The following is an 8,734-nucleotide window of genomic DNA, read 5'->3' on the forward strand; positions in this document are numbered from 1 at the left end:
TTGATCACATAATGCATTCATGTATATACTAATCATAACATAAAACAAGATTCATTACTTCATATCGGAAACAAAATAAACGAGCTCAAAAGTGTCAATCACATAAAACATAGAAATAACATCAATGATGGCATCAAAGGATCCCCATTCTTTCGACATGTTCAGTTAATGCCTTTGAGGCCAATCCTTTCGTTTATGGATCTGCAACCATAAGTTTTGTGCTAATGTGATTGATTGACACATTTTTGTTTATGAATTTCTTCTTTAACGACATAGTATCTTAATTCCATATGGTTAGCACCTTTCTAATACTTGTCATTAATGGAAAAGAAGATTGTTGCGGAATTAACATTAAATTTTCAGCGGCTTGGCGATAGTGTCGACAATTCCAAGTCCTGAAATAAAGTTCCACATTCATAAGCCATGAACTGTAGCCTCAAAGCATGCTACGAATTCAACTTTCATAGAGCGTGCAATCATTATGCATTGCACTATTTTTCAGTAAATTGCTCATTCGGTTGAAAGGAACAAATAGCCGAAAGTGGTGTTTCTATAATCCACGTATTCGGTAAAATCTGAATTTGAATTTCCAATCACACCTTGAGGTTATTAGATTTTTATAAGTGAGCATACGATCCGTCAATCCTTGCAGATACCTCAGTACTTTCTTTGCAGCCTTCCAATGATCACAAATAATTCTTCCATTTGTCCATCTTGAATCTCTCTAGAACTTTATCAATATATGCTTTCTGAGACAATCCCAACCATCATTGTGATCCATCACGAGATATTTCTATCCCGATCACATAAGATGCCTCACCCATATCTTTCATTTCAAAGTTCTTAAAGAGAAACTCATTGGTTTGACGTAATAAACCAAGATCATTAGTAGCAAGCAAGATGTCGTCAACATACAAAACCAAAATTATAAACTTACTCCAACTGATCTTCAGATATATACATCGATCAACGATGTTTTCTTTAAATCCAAAAGATGTGATGGTATCGTTGAACTTAAGGTACCATGGTCGGGAAGCTTGTTTAAGTCCGTATATTGACTTCTTCAATTTACATACCATATGTTCCTTTCCGTCAACCACAAAACCTTCAGGCTGATCCATGAACAGTTATTCATCTAAATTCCCATTCAGAAAGGCAGTTTTCACATCCACTTGATGGAGCTCTAAATCATAATGAGCTACTATAGCCATAACAATCCTCAGAGAGTCCGTTTTTAGAGACGGGTGAAAAGGTCTCTTTGTAATCAATACCATCTTTCTGAGTAAAACCTTTGGCAACGAGTCGAGCCTTGTGTCTTTCGATATTGCCATTTGAGTCGAGCTTGGTCTTGAAGACCCACTTGCACCCTACTCTTTTACAACCTTCAGGCAATTCAACAAGGTCCCAAACTTCGTTGTGATCCATTGATTTTAGCTCTTCTTTTATGGCGTCTAACCACTTAATAGAATTCTCACTTTCTATGGCTTGTGAAACTAAACTGTATCATTATCAATTCCTAAGTCGTATTCCGACTCTTGCAGATAAACCACATAATTATCAGAAATAGCGGATCTTCGTTCTCTAGCAGATCTTCTTAATGCGACTTCATGTGGTTCATCTATGATAGATTCATTTGGTGCGACATCATTCAGTGGTGCTTGGTCGTTAATTTGTTGTTCTTGTAGATCATTATCATGGTCAACATGAACAGGAACAAAAACTTGAGAAGAAGGTAGAGGCAAAGGTACTTGCACTCTAACTTCTTGGATTTCCACATTACGTGGTTCCAAACTCCCACTGACTTCACCATTTTCGATGAACCTAGCATTACCAGTTTCAACAATTCTCGTACTATGGTTAGGACAATAGAATCGATACCCTTTAGATTTTTCTAGATAACCAATAAAGAAACCACTGATTGTTCTTGAGTCCAGTTTCCTTTCATGTTGATTATAAGTTCTTACTTCCGCTGGGCAACCAAAGACATGCATGTGCCTTAAATTACGTTTTCTTCCCGTCCACACTTCAAAAGGTGTCTTAGGAACTACCTTACCGGGAACCCTGTTCAATAAATATACAGCGGTCCTTAATGCATGCATCCACAAAGATTTGGGTAAAGAAGAATTGCTTAACATACTCCTAACCATATCCATTAAAGTACGATTACGCATTTCTGCTACACCATTTTGTTGTGGTGTTCCTGGCATAGTGTATTGAGCACAAATACCACGGCTTTCTAGGAACTTAGCAAATGGACCAGGACACTGTCCACTTTCATCATATCTTCCATAATATTCACCATCTCTGTCAGACCTGACAATTTTCACATTTCTATCTAATTGTCTTTCAACGTCATTGACAAACACCTCTAGGGTATCTACCGATTGAGATTTTCATGCAACAAATAGACATATCCATAACGTGAAAAGTCGTCGATAAAAGTGATGAAATACCTTTCTCCACTAAGTGATGGAACGTCAAATGGCCCACAAATATCGGTATGTATAATTTCAAGGAGTTATGAGCTTCTTGTGGCTGCTTTCTTAAGTGTGTGTTTTGTGTGCTTTCCCTTAATGCACTCAACACAAATTCCAAGATCGGTAAAATCCAAATCAGGTAGATATCATTCTTCACCAACCTTTCGATTCTTTCTTTGGATATATGACCCCAAACGTTTATGCCACAAGTAAGCAGATGTTTCATTAAATAAACCACGTTTAGTACCAACATTATGATGCACGGTTAAAAGAGTTTCAGCAAAAGGGTATCAAGCTTTAGTTTGTACAAACCATCACAAAGAATACCAGAACCCAAAAAAAGATTTTGTTTGAATAAACTGAAACATCCATTCCCAAAATTAAAAGAGTACCCGGCTTTATCGAGTTTAGATATGGAAACCAAATTGCGAGAAACAGAAGGGACATAAAAAGTTTGAAAAAGGTCTAAATGATGTCCAGTGTCTAGGACTAAACAATAGGTTCCAATGGCTTCAACTTGGACTTTGGCTCTGTTTCCCATGAGGATGAATTTTTCATTTTGGCTTATAGTTTGGGTCGTAAGAAATCCTTGCATCGTATTTGAAACATGAGTGGTACAACCAGAATCAAGCCATCAAGTATCACTAGGACAAATATAGTCATCCGGTGCGACGATTGTCGCACCAAATACCTCAAAAGTCGCACCTAATAGTTTATTAGGTGCGACAAAGTCGCACCTAAAAGTCGGTCGCTAAAGGTATTAGGTGCGACATGTCGCACCTAATATGTATACCTTTAGGTGCGACACTTTTAGGTACGACATGTCGCACCTAATGCCCAAACGGATCATTTCATATCAGGTGCGACTTTGTCGCACCTAATAAGTTATTTTAATTTAAAAAAAATTAGAGAGAGAGAGAGAGAGTGTGTGTGTGTGTGTGTGTGAGATGTAGGCGGCGGCGGGGCGGGGGGCTGATGTAAGCGGCGGGGCGGGGGAGGCTGGTCACGGCCGGCGGGACGCGGGGCGGTGGGCTGGCTGAGAGAGAGAGATAGAGATAGAGAGAGAGAGAGAGAGAGAGAGAGAGAGAGAGAGAGAGATTGAGAGACGGTGAGACGGTGAGACGGAGAGAGAGAGAGAGAGAGAGAGAGATTGAGAGACGGTGAGACGAAGAGAGAGAGAGAGAGATTGAGAGACGGTGAGACGAAGAGAGAGAGAGAGAGAGAGAGAGAGAGGGACGTACCAGAGCGGGCGGCGGGCTGGTCCAGGCGGCGGGGCGGGGGAGGCTAGTCACGACCGGCGGGGGGCTGGTTGAGAGAGAGAGAGAGCGCGGGGCGGGGGAGGCTGGTCACGACCGGCGGGGCGCGGGGTGGGGGGCTGGCTGAGAGAGAGAGAGAGAGAAAGAGAGAGATAGAGAGAGAGAGAGAGAGAGAAAGAGAGAGAGAGAGAGAGGGACGTACCGGAGCGGGCGGCGGGCTGGTCCAGGCGGCGGGGCGGGGGAGGCTGGTCACGGCCGGCGGGGCGCGGGGCGGGGGGCTGGCTGAGAGAGAGAGAGCGCGGGGCGGGGCTGGCTGAGAGAGATAGAGCGAATGAGTGAAAGAGAATAAGAGGCTCGAGGTTAAAACCCCTAAAACTATTGGGTGCGACTAAGTCGCACCTAATAATCATATTGGGTGCGACAAATGTCGCACCTAAAAGTATTAGGTGCGACAAATTCATATTAGGTGCGACATTGTCGCACCGAATAACACTAAACATTAGCGAAATTTTTAGTCATCCGGATGAGTATCCGGTGCGACATGTCGCACCTAATATAGGCTTAGGTGCGACTATTAGGTGCGACATGTTGCACATAATACCCTTCCGCACCTAATATGTTAATTTGTAGTAGTGTATTATAAGGAACTTCAGCAAAATTTGATTCGAAACATACAAAAACACTAGGCTTACCATTTCTTTCGAACCATGCCTTACGTTTCAGGCAATCTTTCTGCCAGTGTCCATTCTTTTTACAGAAACGACACACATCATTGCTTTGTTCCTTCTTGTAGATTTTGGCAGATAACTCATTAAGCTTTGATAGTCTTTGTTTGCCATTTCCAGTCTTCCATGGTTTCTTTCTAGCTCCTTTATGACCAACGAGATTGACAGAATGATTTCCCGGTTTCTTAAGCCTCGCTTCCTCTTGAATGAGCATACTTTTTAATTCATGCACATTCCATTTATCCTTTAGAGTGTTGTAATGCACATGAAATGTGTCATACTCAGGAGGTAAGGAATTGAGGATGAACGTTACTAGGAAATTTTCATTCACTTCCATTCCCATGGTCTTCAGTCTTGCTGCAATGTTCTTCATTTCGACAACATGCTCATGCATGGTACGAGAACCATCAAACTTCATGGTGGTTAACCTACCCATTAGTGCCCCTTCCCGTGACTTATCAGCCGAGTCGGACTGAGAGCTTTCTTCCACAAACTTCATAAATTCCTTAGCATTTTCAGTTTTCTTAAATGTGGACTTGATGTTGTCTTCTACAGTCATTCGCATAACATTAGGCTCAGTCTGTTAGATCTTTCCCAAGCTTTATGGAATGATCTTTGGTCAGCGCTGCTAGCATCAGTTAAAGCAGCAGGTTTCTCACTTAAGAGTGCTGAATCAAGATCCAGAACACCGAGGTGAAACTTAACTTGTTCAGACCATTCGGAGAAATTGAGACCATTGAACTTAATAACAGACGTGGCTTGCGACTGAAGAGAAACATGAAAAAATGCTGCAAAATAAATAATATATGCTCACACATTAATGCTTTGAGTAGTAAACCTAATCCATTATACAGATTCAGAATACGTGAAATAAACATAAGGTACACATTGAAGTCACATTTGGGCAAAACAACAATATATACAATAAGGTACACATAAATGATGCTAATTTTTTTTTTTTTTTTTTTTTTTCACATAATAGGTTATTGACATACTTGAATTAGATATATTTGCAATCTTTGGATATACTAAACATAACTAACCACGCATATCAATTTACCACCATAATGTTCATGAATTATAAAACGAATAATTAACCTTTGGGCGATCCAAAATATTTTATAACCATGAACTTCAATTTATTCATGATAAACGTAATGTCATTTAACTTAATAGCATCGCATAAACATGGGTAATTGAAATTATTTTAATTTGATATCTAAACTTTATAATTCGGCCACTTTGGTGACTAACAAATTAATCATACTATAGATATCGAAATAAAATAGTTTCATAAAACATTATCCTATAACTATTATCCTACAAATTAGCAATACAAAACTTTATAAAACCTTCACTTTGGTGATCTAATTAAGTTAATATAATTATTAACTTGCCAAAAAAAGGTGGTAGGCTTTATATGCATACACGATCAGAATTAGATTTGAAATTAAACAAATATTCTAATCGATCATGAAGGAAATATTCTGATTGCAATATCAAGAGGATACTAACATTAATAAACTTCAATTAACCAAATTTGTGCATTTGACATAATAAGTAAATCAACAGAATATTAATGTCGTTCACATAAACGATTACTCATAAACTCGATATTTGTAATTGACAACACATAAATCACAACGATATTCCACCATGATCATCAACAAAGGCATTAGCAGAGATAAGCATAAAAGGAAAAAAGCAAACTTGAATTTATGAGCTTACAAAAAGCATGTGCGATTGAATTACAAAGGCATGTGCGATTGAATTACAGTGGCCATGAGATTGCCTAATAATATTAATTAATCGGTTAAAGCTTTGAATAATTATCAACAGATCAATCGCAATCAGAATAAAAAAAATATCAAACTATCGATCATTAATTGCTATATGTTAATCATCAATAGAAAACAGAGACATCAGTCTATTCATAGCAATTGAATAAATATATACGATTGAATCAAACACACCACATAATGAAAAATCACAAGTTCACAATCAAGGCTCTGATACCACATGTAAGCATAATTTAAACGATCCTAATTAGGCAAGATCTTAGAATTAGATGATTTTCACAGAACATTAGGGATTGAAAAAAACTTACCTCGATCCATGACGAGAGTGACGGCGACGGCAGCGGATAATCACCGGAATTAATTTCTCTCTCTTGACCTCTTTAGACTTCAGAGCTTTCTTTGATGGCAGAGGAAAACTACGTAATAGGTTGAGAGAGGATCAATCCCTAGAGTTTCTCTTTATATAGACTCACCATCAATGTATAATAGGAATTTACCTTCTATTAATTAACCAATAGAAATTATCTTATTATTATTATTATTAAACCAATAAGTAAATACACTTGGGTCACAATTATTTCTCACTTACAAATTCCACATAATGGGCTTTGAGAAATAATAGGTCCAACAACTTATTCTCATTTATCCGAGTAATACCTTACTTTTACATGGGTACGTGATAAAATTATCATTCTAAGAGCTATATATTTTGGGATTTTTTTATTTTTTATTTTTGAGGTAGTGAAAGTTGTGAAGAAAGGAATGGGTAAGTTAAAAAAATTTCAGAAAAAAAAAAAGTAAAATCGAAAATAGATTTTATGTATAAAAGTCACAATTGTAGAATAGATTATATCTGTGAATGGTAGTCGTGGTTTATTATTATTGTCCTAACAGTGATATATACACATCGTTCCAATATTAAATTTGTCTCGGAGCGCAAATTGAATTTGTTGGATGATTTTTTTCATAATGTTGTTCTAATAATCTCATCTCCGTAATGCATTTGCTTTATTCGATTATGCTCAGTGATTTTTTTTTATTCTGAGCTATTGTTTATATAGAATTGACATGTGATGATCTAGCCTTGTAGCAAACTTGGACTCTAGTGTAGCCTTATGAATTCTTGTGTTTATTGCTAATATTGTTTGTTTTAATAGGTCTTGTGATCGGAAGGTAACATTCTGACAAGCAGTGTAGTTAAAATTGTTAGCGATATGAGGATGATTATGAATGATTTATCGTTCATTAAAATTATATATATATATATATATATATATATATATGTTACGGGATAAAGTAGTCAGACACCGAGCAGGATAGTCGGACTCCCGAGCAGAAATAAGAATCCAGCACCGAGCTCAGGTTAAGTGAACCCAATGGCCATCCATTGAAAAGGAACGAACCGTTCATAAGTTAAGAACGAAACCCACCGATCAGAACTTCGGAGAGAAGAGAAGAACGCGGGTCAAAGACTAGTCAAAACCAATAGAAAACATGTTTCAAACTCTAAAACGCACACCTTGACGGTTCAGGAACCATACGAAGAGTATTAACCGTCCACCTCAGCGAGAGGCGAAAGGCAGTTACCCAAAACCGTCCAGAACGTGGGATTGATCACCCCACGTTCCTCAAAATAACCGTCAAATACACGACCACGAAGTCACACCAGACGAGTATAAATAGAAGCCGCGGCACAGAACGAAACACGGAACTTTTCACTCATTTTTTCTCACATAGAACCTCTAGAAAACACTGCTCTCTTGTATTCGTCTGTATAAAGAGAAAGTCTTGCCTAAATCATCTCTGTACTCGGAGTCCTTGTACTCGGAGTTTGTGTATTTTTGTGAGATATTGTTGTACTAATTTTACAGGTCAACAGTTGGCGCTAGAAGGAGGGGGACCAGCTGAAGAATATGGCTAGTTCGTCCGCACCCATGAACGCTGTCTCCAACCAGGAGACGGAGATAGAGCACCATAACCGCACCCTGCCTCTCACCTCGGAAGAAATAGCTGAACTCCTTCCGGAACCCAGCATCGAAGAACAATTCAGACAGATGCAAGAGCGTCTCTCGGTCTTAGAGGCAAATAACAGGGAATTGAAGAGGAGGCTGCAGGCGAAAATGGTCACACTGCGAAGTGCGATAGTGATCCCAGATGAAGAGCCCTCACACCGATCGGGGAAAGAACCCATCGGGCAAGATCCGCAGGTTAAGAAACATCGGAAACATGCTAGAGACCGGTATGAGAGGATGGAAGATGATTCTGAGTCCGAGAAGGAGCAGTACAGTCAGGAAAAGATTCCTGATCGGTACCAGCCCATCATGGACAAAAGGACATTCAAGCACTTTCAGGCACAGCTTAGAAAGCTCGGAGACCGAAGACAGTGCAAGCACCAACAAAACAAATCTTAGAAGATTGGAACGTCGGATCGAAGAGGTAGCCCTAGGTCAGAAGGAGTCTATTCCGAAAGTTGGAGA

The 8,734-nt window shown here is 39.0% G+C and overlaps 1 pseudogene; it reads right to left on the minus strand.

Annotated features, from left to right (window-relative positions):
* Positions 1–1,493: 1,493 nt before the first annotated feature.
* Positions 1,494–6,575, minus strand: LOC149406805 (uncharacterized; annotated as a pseudogene).
* Positions 6,576–8,734: the final 2,159 nt, after the last annotated feature.

This window comes from Urtica dioica, chromosome 1 (assembly GCF_054948205.1).
Source record: "Urtica dioica subsp. dioica isolate 48M chromosome 1, U.dioica_male_clone48M_v1_H2, whole genome shotgun sequence".
Lineage (NCBI taxonomy): Eukaryota > Viridiplantae > Streptophyta > Magnoliopsida > Rosales > Urticaceae > Urtica > Urtica dioica.